This window comes from Loxodonta africana, chromosome 6 (genome assembly GCF_030014295.1).
Source record: "Loxodonta africana isolate mLoxAfr1 chromosome 6, mLoxAfr1.hap2, whole genome shotgun sequence".
Lineage (NCBI taxonomy): Eukaryota > Metazoa > Chordata > Mammalia > Proboscidea > Elephantidae > Loxodonta > Loxodonta africana.
Window position 1 is genome coordinate 34045456 of NC_087347.1, and position 13066 is coordinate 34058521.

Here is a 13066-nt window from a genome sequence, read left to right on the forward strand (position 1 = left end):
AAACTTTAAACCCATCTATGCATAACATGGTAACCCCGGTGGCATAGTGGATATGTGCTACAGCTGCTAACCACAAGGTCAGCCATTAGAATCCACCAGGCACTCCTTGGAAGCTCTGTGAGGCAGTTCTCCTCTGTTCTGTAGGGTTGCTATGAGTCGGAATCGACTCAATGGCAGTGGGTTTGGTTTGGTTTTTGGTATGCATAACATACCAAGTTGTACAGATATGGGTTAGAAAAGTGCATATTTCATTGATATACTTGTGCCTCCAGTCGTTTTTAACTTGCATATAACTTGAATGAGAAAATTAGTTTTCTGTCCCAAAAAATATATTCTTAAAAACATGTCAGTTTTGTATTGTGAGAAAGTCTTATTATTATATCAGTTTTAAATGACTCTATGCCTTATTTGAAGTCTTTCAAATATACAGTTCTTTCTTACACAATTTTAGAACCTTTACTTTTTAGACATAGCCACCTAATCCATTAATATGTCAAAGTTTCATCTATAAAATTGATGCTTTGAAGAGGTTACAGTGGCATAACTATCAGTGAAAACAATATTTCTGTTCTGTCTTATGTAATAGCTCCCTTTCAGGATTCAAAGATGCAATAGTAAAACTGGTGAGCAACAAGGTAAATTAAATGACAGTATTTTCTTTAAGATATTAAGCATTTAACCAACTGTAAACCTTGATAAAGTGGTCTATTCAGGAATCATTTGATTATGAAATATGAATACTGAAATGAATGGTGGCTCCCAGACATATTTATAATCTTCCCTTGGAATTTACATTTTTCCAATCAATAGAGAATATTGTCATGAGCTGAAACAAGCACTTAAATTACTGTATTTTAATCATGCCTAAATAATCTAAATTTGTTGGCATCAGATTTGTAATGAGTGCAGATCTTGGTCTACTTATCCATTCACTCAAGTAACATTTACTGACTATTATATGCCATGCACTGAGCAAGACATGGACTTGTATAAACAAGGTATAGTTTGAATAAGTCAAGGAAATAAATACCATATTTTAAGGCAAGTAATGGATGCCCTCTGCCTTTGTTTGTGGCTTCATCCTTCCCCTGCAAAGTATTTTTGTAGGCACACTATGCTAATTTATTTCTTTACAGCAACATGTGAAGGAGGATTTGATATACCAGTGCTTGTTTGGATGCCTAATGGGGTGAGAGTGCAGCTAGCAAACAAATGCAAGAGACGCACATTATTTGTGTAAAAATATAATGCGGTATGGAGCGTGCTAAAAAAAATGCTATATTAACTACTATTAAGCACTGCTAAACAACCAACAGGTCAATTTTAACAATACGATGATGCTATAGGAAACCCTGGTGGCGTAGTGGTTAAGTGCTATGGCTGCTAACCAGAGGATCAGCAGTTTGAATCCGCCAGGAGCTCCTTGGTAACTCTATGGGGCAGTTCTACTCTGCCCTGTAGGGCTGCTTTGAGTTGGAGTCAACCTGATGGCACTGGGTTTGGTTTTGGGATGAGGCTATAGGACTAGAAATGATGACATTCATTCATTCATTCATTCCATTACTCAGCAAATGATTATTGAGCACCTACTTTGCTACAGGCATTGTTCTTGCTCTGGGAATGCATCAGTGAACAAAATATCAAAATGTTTTGTGTTGTAGAGATTATATTCAAATGGCATGAAGAAAACCTTTCTTGTCAGTAACCTGAGTATTGAAAGAAAAGTAGGAATTCAGTAAAAAAAAAAAAACCCGTTGCCCGTCAAGTTGATTCCGACTCAAGCCACCCTATAGGACAGAGTAGAACTGCCCCAAAGAGTGTCCAGGGAGTGCCTGGTGGATTCACCCTGCTGTGCTTTTGGCTAGCAGCCTTAGCATTTAACCACTAGGCCACCAGGGAATTCAGTAGGCACAGCAAAATGTGATGGGTAGGGAGACAGTTATTGGAGAGACTGGGATTTACTGAGATTAAAAGTGAGTTGGACTCTAGCTAACTTTACCAACAATTTATTGAGAGAACCTGAAAAGGCTGACCTAAATCATCTGTTCACCTTTTCTTATATGTGCAATTGTCTGATGGATTGGAAGAGGGCATTATCTTAAGCGAGTGGGATATTAAGTTATTTAAAAAGCGGAGTCTCACCTGAATTGAGCCTCAAATCCAGTGTGTCTGTAACCTTAAAAGGTACATGCCAGTGGCAATATTTGAATAGCAGTAGTCTCTTTGGGGGCAGTAACTCTAATGGATTTATGTGACAGGTAGCTTGGCCAAATTAGGAATAAGGATAATCTCTTAGGAATAAGGATAGTGAATCCAAGGTTGTTGTTGTTGTAGTGTTTGTTATGTGCCCTCGAGTTGATTCCAACTCTTATAAGATTCCAACTCTTGTAAGAACTGCCCAGTAGGGTTTTGTAGTCTGTAATCTTTACGGGAGCATATCTCCAGGTCTTTTCTTCCCTGGAGTGGCTGGTGGGTTAGAATCGCTGTCCTTTTTGTTAACAGCCAACTCTTTACCATTGCATCACTGGGGCTCCTTGAATCCAATATTAAAACCACTGAAACCCAACCCATTGCCATCATCAATTCCAGCTCATATAGACCTAGAGGACAAAGTAGAACTGCCTCATAGCATTTCCAAGGCTGTAAATCTTTATGGAAGCAGACTGCCACATCTTTTTCCCATGGAGCCTTTGGTGGGTTTGAACCTCGGAATTTTCTGTTAATAGCCAAGTGCTTAACCACTGTGGCGCCAGGGGCTTCCCTTGAATCCAAGGACCAAAATGCTGGTCCACAAATAAGCTGCAACAAAATTATTAGAGGGCCTTTTAAAAAAAAATACTGTTTCCACATCCCGACAAACTGGGATTCTGATTTAGGAGATGTACAGGTGGTCCATGAAGCAATATTATTTAAAAAAGCCACCCGGATTATTCTGTTGTTTGGGTAGGTTTTGGAACTATTACTAGAGGATTAATTATGGCCAGCCAGATGCAGGCATTTCAGTTCAAGTAAGAAATGAATAGGGTGATTTAGTGGAACTCTAAAAACTAGCAACCAGGACCCATGTCTGTTTTTTTTAACCAGGATTTCTCCAGGGCCCTGGTACATGGTCCAAAACAAATAAATAAACCAAACCCATTGCCATGGAGTTCATTCTGACTCATAGTGACCCTGTAGGACAGGGTAGAACTGCCCTGTATTGTTTCCAAGGAGCACCTGGTGGATTTGAACTGCCTACCTTTTGGTTAGCAGCCATAGCTCTTAACCACTACACCACCAGGGTTTCCTGGTGCTTAATAATTATTTGCTGAATTACTGAGCGAGCTCTGAATATAAGTTACACAGGCCTACTGAACTTAAGGGTATGTGTGCAGGCTTAGACTTGTGGGCTCTTCATTTTAACTGCTAACACCAATCCTCTCTGAAGGTTTTTTTTAGCATTTTTTTATCCAAAGGAGCTAGTGTTCCGGTATTAGTCCTGTTTCTGATCCTCAGTTAGTCCCGTTTTTGATCCTCAGTATCCCACTCTACATCCTTTTCTTTCTTCCTCTACACCCACGTTCTCCTCTGGTTGCAGACGTTGGACAAGGAAAAAATTCACCACTTTCTTTTTAGTGGTTTATATAAACCGCTCTAGTGACTTTTGGCAGGAAGAATTCAAATTTTTCTTGGAACTTACCACAAGGAAGACTAAATTTATTTTTATTATTTCTGTCCTCTTTATTAAATATATATGTATTTTTTACTTTAAATTGTGCCTCTAAAAGTCACGATCAAAGAGACCACCAGCCATTAGAACTGAGGAGGCTGGTTAAGTTCCAACCCAGAGAAAAATTAAACTGATTTCATCCTTCTTTGTGTGGAATGTAGGAATAATTCCAGATATCTTGGAAAAGTCTATCTAAGAATAATAAAATAATAATGAAAGCATTAGTGATATGAATTCATTGCAGAGTAGAAAATAGGACAGATAAAATAAATTTAGAGTAATCTATATTTGACTTGAAAGAGCAAGAACAGAGTAGTATGATTTTGATGACTGCCTTCAGGCTTATAGAGGCTTGTTTTTCAGAACAATTTCAAGAGTCTTTTCTGAAGAGACAAACTGTGCTTACATTTGTTAGTTTGTCTGAAGGCTATCATAGGTAGTTCAATCCTAATTTATGTCTGGGTGATTTGAGACAGTGACAAGATCCATGATTGGGCGGGTCTTCTGGAGATGTTCTCCAGCAGAATATAAAAATCGTTTGTACTTAAATAGTAGATTAGGGTCTGTTCTTTAGATTAAGACTCTTGTCACTAGTCAAATAAATACTATTTACACTAGATAGGTATGGCACTGTGCAAATTGGCAGAAAATTATGAAACGTTAACCTTTGCCCTCAAAGAGTTTATAATCAACAAAAGGGCATTTGGATTTAAAATCTGTATTTCTCTGAGAGGGTGAAGCTCTCATCAGTCATTCACATTAATTTGATCTCGTTTAATAAGATCACCTCTGGCCGCAATATATGACCGAGAGAAACCTGAGATTGGGAGCTAACATTTTTAAAGTTTCATTTTTTTCTCTATTTTTCATCTCTCTGGGCTCTAGTTTTGTAATCTATACAATGAAGGAGTAGAGACTAGGTTCTCTCTAAGTTTGTTCCTTGCTCTAAAAGCTTGTATTACAGAATGTTTATATTTGTGTGTATACAACTTGTATTATACAGTCTATCTGGTTTGCAGGATTTCCTGTGCCAAGGACTGTCAGGGTTGAGAACTTACAGGCTTATTCCACAAAAACTAACTAGCTGTAGGACTGTGGGCAAGTCAAAGAAAATGTTAACAGGTGAGACATAAGATCATTTCAAGTTTTAAATAGATATTATTGTTTGAAGAGATGAAAAGGCAGAATCATTAGTAAAAGCAAGCAAGCAAACATTCTGTAAAACTAAGAACACAAAGATACTTACCTTTCTTCTGCTGGGTGTAGAGAATATCTATCTATCTATCTATCTGTCTATCTATGGTGTGTGTTTGTATCTGTGAGTTATAACTATTAGTTATAACTTTAGATATCCAAGGACCAAAGCCACATTAAGTGATGAGCTATAAGAATGTGTGCTTTTTCTCCCGTATTTGTTTTCTGTTCACTCCTTGGAAACTCTATGGGGGCAGTTCTACTCTGTCCTATAGGGTCGCTATAAGTCAGAATCAAGTCGACAGTACTGGGTTCACTGGGTCTGGGGTTTTCATTCAAACTAGGAGGGAAGAAATAAGAAGGAAGAAAGAGGGGTATTATTCACCATACCATTTCTTCATAATGCCAGGCACTTATTCCCCAGTTTTGTCACAATTCCCAAGTAAGCATTAGCCTGAATCACCCTTCAGTAGCAAGCCCCAGTCTAAATCTGAACCTTACTCAAAGATATGGGTAACCTAGGAAAACAGGATGTTATTGTTGTTCCTCTTAGCTGTTGTTGACTTGGCCCTTGATTTATGGTGATACCATATACAACAGGACTGGACAATTGGGATCCATAAGGTTTTCAATGGCTAATCTTTGGAGGTGAATTGCCAGGCCTTTCTTCCTAGTCTGTTTTAATCTGTGTACTTTGCTGAAACCTGTTCAGCATCATAGCAACACGCAAGCCTTGACTGACGGATGAAGGGTGGCTGTGCGTGAGGTACATTGGCTGGAATTTGAACCCGGGTCTCCCACATGGAAGGCAAGAATTCTACTACTGAGCAACCATTGTCATCAGTGATAGAGGAGGTATTTTAATATTGTGAAAAAAGGCACACACTTTGGCTTAAGATCATTCTGGTTTCAATACTGTCACAAAAATAAAAACCATAGATCCGGCTCAGTCCCTCGTTTTACAGGAGTAATGAACCCAGCAAACCTTAAGTGACTTGTAGAAGGTCACACAATGGTTGTTAATGACCAAATCAAAACTTAAACTCAGAGTTTCTGTCTATTGTTCAAATGCTTGTTCTTTGCTTTGTTTTCCTCTCGCTTCTTCTTCTTCACTTAATTTCCTTTTTTTTGAAAAGGCTATGCTTCCTCTTCTTCGTTTAATTTCCTTTTTTGAAAAGGCTACTTGGTTGGAACTTCAAAGTGGTTGATGAACAGCCAAGTATTTCTTGCTGTCATTATAGTCTTTGAGAATATCTCCATTGATATTCTAGTACACAAGATGACAAAACGAAGGATAGACGATTTAGTAAATTTGAAACTAATTAAAAAGTTGTAGTCTGAGAGTAATGACTAGTGGATTTGTCTTCTTCTAAAAGGATTCACATTACTTCAGGACCTCTGTTTTGGAAAGGTTGCATTCAAGTTTTTTCAATTAGTTTGATAAAAATATAAACAACATGATTTTTCTCAAAAGTAGGTAACACTAAGCCAGCATAAGCATTAATAGGTTATATCAAACGCTTGTTGTCCATTTATTTCACAAGAATAGATTTCTTTTAAAAAGATGTATGTTAAAATGCACCCCAAACCAGTTGAATCAGAATCTCTGGCAGTGGGGCCTGGACATTTCTATTTCTTCAAAGCTTCCCAGTTGATCCTAATATTGTTCCCAGTCGAAAACCACTGAATTAGATGAATAAGAATTCAAAATGTTTTCAACAGGTGTTAATAGAACAGAAATCATCCTAAAATATGTGTGTATATATATATTAAGTCAAGCTTCAGTAGTCTAAGACCACATTATTAATAAAGTTTCACACTTTTGATTATCTTTTCCATTGCAATGTTCTTTGGAACTCCAAACTACTAAGAATGGGTAGTAAGAGCTAAAAAAAAAAAAATTTTTTTTTTTTTTTTTTTTGGTACAGTCTGTGTGAGGAAATTCTCTGACTTTCAGTAAGGATGAATCATCTTGTTCTTCAGGCAGGGGTATTTTTTAAATACTTTGTTATTCATTACTAAGAGATTGTTTCAGTTTGCAGGTGGCAAAGCAAGATCTCTGCTCACACAGCTCTGAGTTACTCCTTCATTAATAAGTTGCCTGCTACCCTTAAAGTAAATAACAAGCCCTCACTAACCTGGAGTGGTTTTAAATTAAACCAGTCTTTAGTACAATGCGTTTCTCTCACATGCTCTAAAATATTCACTAAAATGGGATACAAGTTAGGTATTTGTGATTATGATCTAAAGGTTAGCCATTTTGAGCAAAAGTCATCAGTTGTCATGTTCAGTCTGGGAAATGCATGAACAAAAATGGTCACAGTCAGTATTAAATGATTTATTAGGAGAGAGTTCACAGTTGTATTCAGCTACCAGACTAAAGGAGGTGAAACTAACTGTATGTAAATAAAGAGTTTTTAAATTTTTTTTGGTGAAAAGCACCACAATAGCAATTCAGTGTATAATCATATATTTAGCCCAAAAGTCAACTCTTATCCCTGGGAGGAAGCTTCTTGATTTTCTTGAGGTCGTTGGGAGTATCACCACGAACCCAAATATACCTCCTAGGCTAAATGTCACTGTGTATGAAATCCTACATTAAAATTTCAGACATTCGTGTTTTGAAGCATTCTAAATTTTTCTGAAACCCATACTAATGGTGGGTGCAATTGCTATTGTAAATAATAATTATAAGCTATTATGTTATAATGTATTTTCCAGTGATGACCATAACAATATCTCCCGTCCCATATGCTTCTCTACAATGTGACCTGGTTATTTCCCCATCAGTTGGTAATGTCTAATTACCCTCCTCTTTAATTCAGGAGGGCGTTTTCTTTGAGTAATAGAGCGAGTCAGAAGTGGTGCTATGTGGCTTATGAGGCTGGGCCATAAAACACAATGCAGCTCCCACTTTGTTTACTAAAACATTGGCACTTAGAGCTTTGAGGCAACAGGTAGTTTGACTATTATGAGGCCGGGACATCTTGTGACAATGCCAAGCTACGTGGAAGTATGACATGTAGGTGCTGCAGGCTGTCAGTCCTAGTCTTTGAGTGATTCCAGTCCAGGTGTCAGATGTGTGATTGAAACCACTTTGGACCCACCAGCCCAGTCCATCTGCCAGTTGAGCACCATTGCAGCACACAATGACATGAGAGACAAAGGAACTGCCAAGCTGAGCCTTGCTCAAATTTCTAACCCACAGAATCATGAAGATAATAATAAAACAGTTATTTAAAGCTCTAGGCTTTAGTGTAGTTTGTTACACAGCAGTGTCAATCAGGACAACACTTAAGGATTTAGTTGACAAATACCAGATCATTGGACTCAACTTGGGGAAGATTACAGCAGGACCATAGTGTCTATACTTTTTTGTTTGTTTTAAAAAATTAAATAACAGCGTTTTTGAGGTATAATATATAACTTATATATCATAAAATTCACCCATTTTAAGTGTACAATTCAGTGATTTTTAGCAAATTTGTAGTTACACAGTTAACATTACAATCCAACTTTATAAGATGACTCACCCCCCTAAAAAAAGAACCCTTAAAGGGGGGGTACCACCCTGATACCAGATACTCAGCCCGATATTCAGATTGGTTTCAGAAGAGGACATGGAACCAGGGATATCATTGCTGATGTCAGATGGATCCTGGCTGAAAGCAGAGAATACCAGAAGGATGTTTACCTGTGTTTTATTGATTGTGCAAAGGCATTCGATCATAACAAATTATGGATAACATTGTGAAGAATGGGAATTCCAGAACACTTAATTGTGTTCAGGAGGAACCTTTACATAGATCAAGAGGCAGTTATTCGGACAGAACAAGGGGATACAGCATGGTTTAAAGTCAGGAAAGGTGTGTGTCAAGGTTGTATCCTTTCACTATACTTTTCAATCTGTATGCTGAACAAATAATCTGAGAAGCTGAACTATATGAAGAAGAATGGGGCATCAGGATTGGAGGAAGACTGATTAATAACCTGCATTATGCAGATGACACAACCTTGCTTGCTGAAAGTGAAGAGGACTTGAAGCACTTACTGATAAAGATCAAAGACCACAGCCTTCAGTATGGATTGCACCTCAGCATAAAGAAAACAAAATTCCTCACGACTGGACCAGTAAGCAACATTGTAATAAACAGAGAAAAGATTGAAGTTGTCAAGGACTTCATTTTACTTGGATCCACAATCAACAGCCATGGAAGCAGCAATCAAGAAATCAAACGATGCATTGCATTGGGTAAATCTGCTGCAAAGGACCTCTTTAAAGCGTTAAAAAGCAAAGATGTCACCTTGAAGACTAAGGTGCACCTGACTCAAGCCATGGTGTTTTCGATGGTATCATATGCATGTGAAAGCTGGATAATGCACAAGGCAGACCAAAGAAGAATTGATGGCTTTGAATTGTGGTGTTGGTGAAGAATATTGAAGACACCATGGACTGCCAAAAGAATGAACAAATCTGTCTCGGAAGAAGAGCAACCCGAATGTTCCTTAGAAGCAAGGATGGCGAGACTGTGTCTTACATACTTTGGACATGTTGTCAGAAGGGATCAGTCCCTGGAGAAGGACAACATGCTTGGCAAAGTAGAGGGTCAGCAGAAAACAGTAACACCCTCAACGAGGTAGATTGACACATTGGCTGCAACAGTGAGCTCAGGCATAGCAACGATTGTAAGGGTGGCGCAGGACTGGGCAGTGTTTCGTTCTGTTGTGCATAGAGTCACTGAGTCAGAACCTACTTGATGGCACCTAACAACAACAAAGGGGAATATTTTAAGGTATTTTCCCCAAAAAGATTCCTTGTGCTCACTTGCAGTCACTTCTTTTCCTCAGCCCACAACCACTTAAATTTAACTTTTTTCTGCATTCTGTATAACTGAATCTATGAGTTTGGACTGGCTTTAGAGTCCCAGGAAGTTCGGGCCCAGGATATGAAGTAAAATCTGTAAACCGGGGGCTTTTTTGAACACTGAATCTGAGTTATTCTCCTGTCGACAGACCTATGACTCTGCCTTATTCTGTGAGAGTATGAGTCACTTTCAGAGTTCCAAGCAGTATTTAAGAGCATGGGCCTTGGATTTGTCTCTTCAGATCTCATTTCCCACACACGTTAGCTGTGTGTCATTGGAAAAATTACTTATCCTTTCTAATTCATAGTTTACTCATCTATAAAATGGGGATTCTGCTATCTACCACATAAGGCTATTGTGAAAATAAAATCAAATCATGTGCTTAATATACTTAGAATAGTGGCCAGCAGGGTAATAACAATAAATAGTAGTTGTTATTTAATAAGTGCCTACTACGTGGCTGGTACTACACACATGCTATACATGTTTTAACTTATTTAATCTCAAAAACCCCATAAAGCATGTGCTGTTAGTGTTTATGAATGAGAAAAAGTGTACCCATGGGCAGATTTGTTAATCTGTGTTTTTCCATTGGAAAGTACCAAAGCTACAAACGTCTCAATAAATGGTTGTTTTGCTGAGCATGAGGCTTAATTCTAGCTTGTTTGAACCATAGCTGCGAGAATTCCCTCATTTTTGTCCTTAGGAATCTTAGGATTTCCTTGTCTTTCCAGGTATACCATATTGCCACACACATACAAATGTGTGCACAGGCACGTGTGCACAGACACACATTTTGGGTTTGCCAGTGCCAATCTGAAACATACTAGTTTCTTAATAAATGTTTGCTGAATGCATGGATGAAAGGACAAATGTACTGTGCAGTGAGGAAATCTGCAACCAACTTTGGGAGATAATGAAAGTCCAAGATTAGACTGGTGTGGAGGATTCTGGATTCAAGACTGATGATGTCTATATGCATACAAAATAGTATTCCTATAGAACGTCCAAAATACACCAGCCATTGTGTTCTCAAAGAAGCCCTGGTTGTACAATGGTTAAGTGCTGAGCTGCTAACCAAAGTATCGGTAGGGTTTGAACCCGCCAGTGACTCCGTGGGAGAGAAGACCTGGCAATCTGCTACTATAAAGATCACACAGCCTAGCCAACCCTAAGGGGCAGTTTTACGCTGTGTATAGTGTTGCTGTGAGTTGGATTAACTCAACAATTCCACTGCATACAACAACAATGATGTTTGCAGACATTCTGTCTCCTTTAGGAGATGCAAGAATGTTTTAAAAAGCTTTTGGGATATAGCATATGGAAGTGAATTTTGTTGTTGTTGTTGTTAAAGCTAAGGAACCTAAGCATTGAAAGTATTCTTGTAACCAATTCACCAAGTGTAGGGCGAGGAAAAAGAGAAATTTTTATTTAAATTACCATATACACTGAACAAATTTTTGAAGCCCATTGTAAACATCTTGTGTGTGCTTCAAGATGAAGGACTTTAAAATCCTATTTAGCTTTAAAATGCATTATATTTCAGAATGACTTGAGAAAAATAACAGTGATTTTCAAACAAATATTGGATGAGAGATATGATGTAACAGACAGTAAGAGTCATGGTATGCAAACTTCCACGTAATTTACTTTTGCTTTGTGACCTAGAATGTTTTATAGGCATACTTATTCACCAATTTTGGTCTAAAATTCATATGAATGACTTCTTTGGATTCTAAAAACATCCTAGTTTGAGGGGCCAGAGTTCCTGGATTATACTCTGGGTAAAACCAGAATAATATTAAATCTGGCTATTTGGGCCTCCGGTCCAGTTCTCTCAAAGGGTCTGATGTAAAGTGGACAAGTCGAACCCTTCACCTGGCACATCTTGGAAGTAAGTTTAGTTTTTGCCTTATGATTAGGCTGATAATGTCATGGACAAAAATATTGTTATTTGGAAAATAATATGGAAAAATGTTTCATTTAGGAGTCTATCAATATTTATCCTCCAAAGAAATGTGAGCCTTTAGTTAGTTGTGACACTCCAATTCACACCCTCGTTCCTGTCTGCATTTTTGCTTAGTTTTGGTATCATGGCATTTGCTCACAGGCTCTCTTACTCAGCTCACCATAGAATTTTAATACACAGGAATGATACATTATATAAACACGTTTGCTGCTAAACTCCGATAAACTTAGCAACAAAGAAGCATCTGGTACTTCATTGCCTACAACTTTCTATGTATTTCCCCAAAGTTCCAGCTAAACAAGAATACATTTTTGTTTCATTTTTTTCTAATTAAGTAGAAAAGCAAAAAAAAGAAAAGACAAAAAAACAGAACCAGAAATTGATAGATTTCAGATTTCAAGCATTTCTGTTATAACTGCCAGGCAATCAATTAACCAATTTCTACAGGATTTAATCTCTCTTTCTTATTGTTATGATTCTCATTTCCCTCAGTTTTATCCTTCTAAATGAGAAGTTTTTTTTTTTTTTTCCCCCAGAGGCCTAATTCATTCACTGTAGGAACGAGCAAGACAAATAGACCAGTGATGGAATTTAAATATAGTCCATATGATAACGTTCGGATTTAAAATCTACAAATCTTTTTTTAAGGACTGTCTTTAGATTGATTCACCCTACCAAGAATCACTACAGTTTAAGGGTATAAGGGATTAAACAGTAGAAAGTGTATTAAGAATAATTAACATATGTCCTTGCAAACATGAATACATTTTCTAACGTGAAACACATATACATTATTTATTCATAACTTTTAGTCATTTTGAAAATAAATTATTATAAAGACTGCAAAGTGTTCTAGAGGAAGGGGCCCCAGAGGGTCTTTTGGGATGCGAGTAATATTTTACTTCTTGGCTTATGTAGTGGTTACATGGGTGTGCTAACTGTGTTTATTTCTTAAGTTCCATAGTTATGATTTGTGTATGACTGTTATACCAAAACTTAAAAAAAAAAAAAAAAAAAAAAACTTTAGAAGGGGAAAAAAAATTCCTGGGACATGATTGAATGTTAAGTATTGATCAGCCCCCTAAGTTGTCAAAGATCATCTTCCAGAAATTTTGTTAAGATGAATTCAATATTCCCCACTCCCTCACACACAATAACCAATATTACTTTGGAAAACCTGATATTAACATTCTTTGCTGTTGTTCTTTTATGAAAAAGTCTGCCACAATTTTCTCATAACAAGGAAGTTAGTACTAAAAATCTAATTATAGGATTTGGAAAAATGTAAGCAAGATCTGCCTTTTTTTTTTCTTCCCATTTATGCCTTTT

The 13066-nt window shown here is 37.4% G+C and overlaps 1 protein-coding gene across 1 annotated transcript in view; it reads left to right on the forward strand.

The window, feature by feature from the left end:
* Nucleotides 1-13066, forward strand: part of ERBB4 (erb-b2 receptor tyrosine kinase 4) — a 1250799-nt gene that overhangs the window by 214275 nt on the left and 1023458 nt on the right. The window lies entirely within an intron of this gene.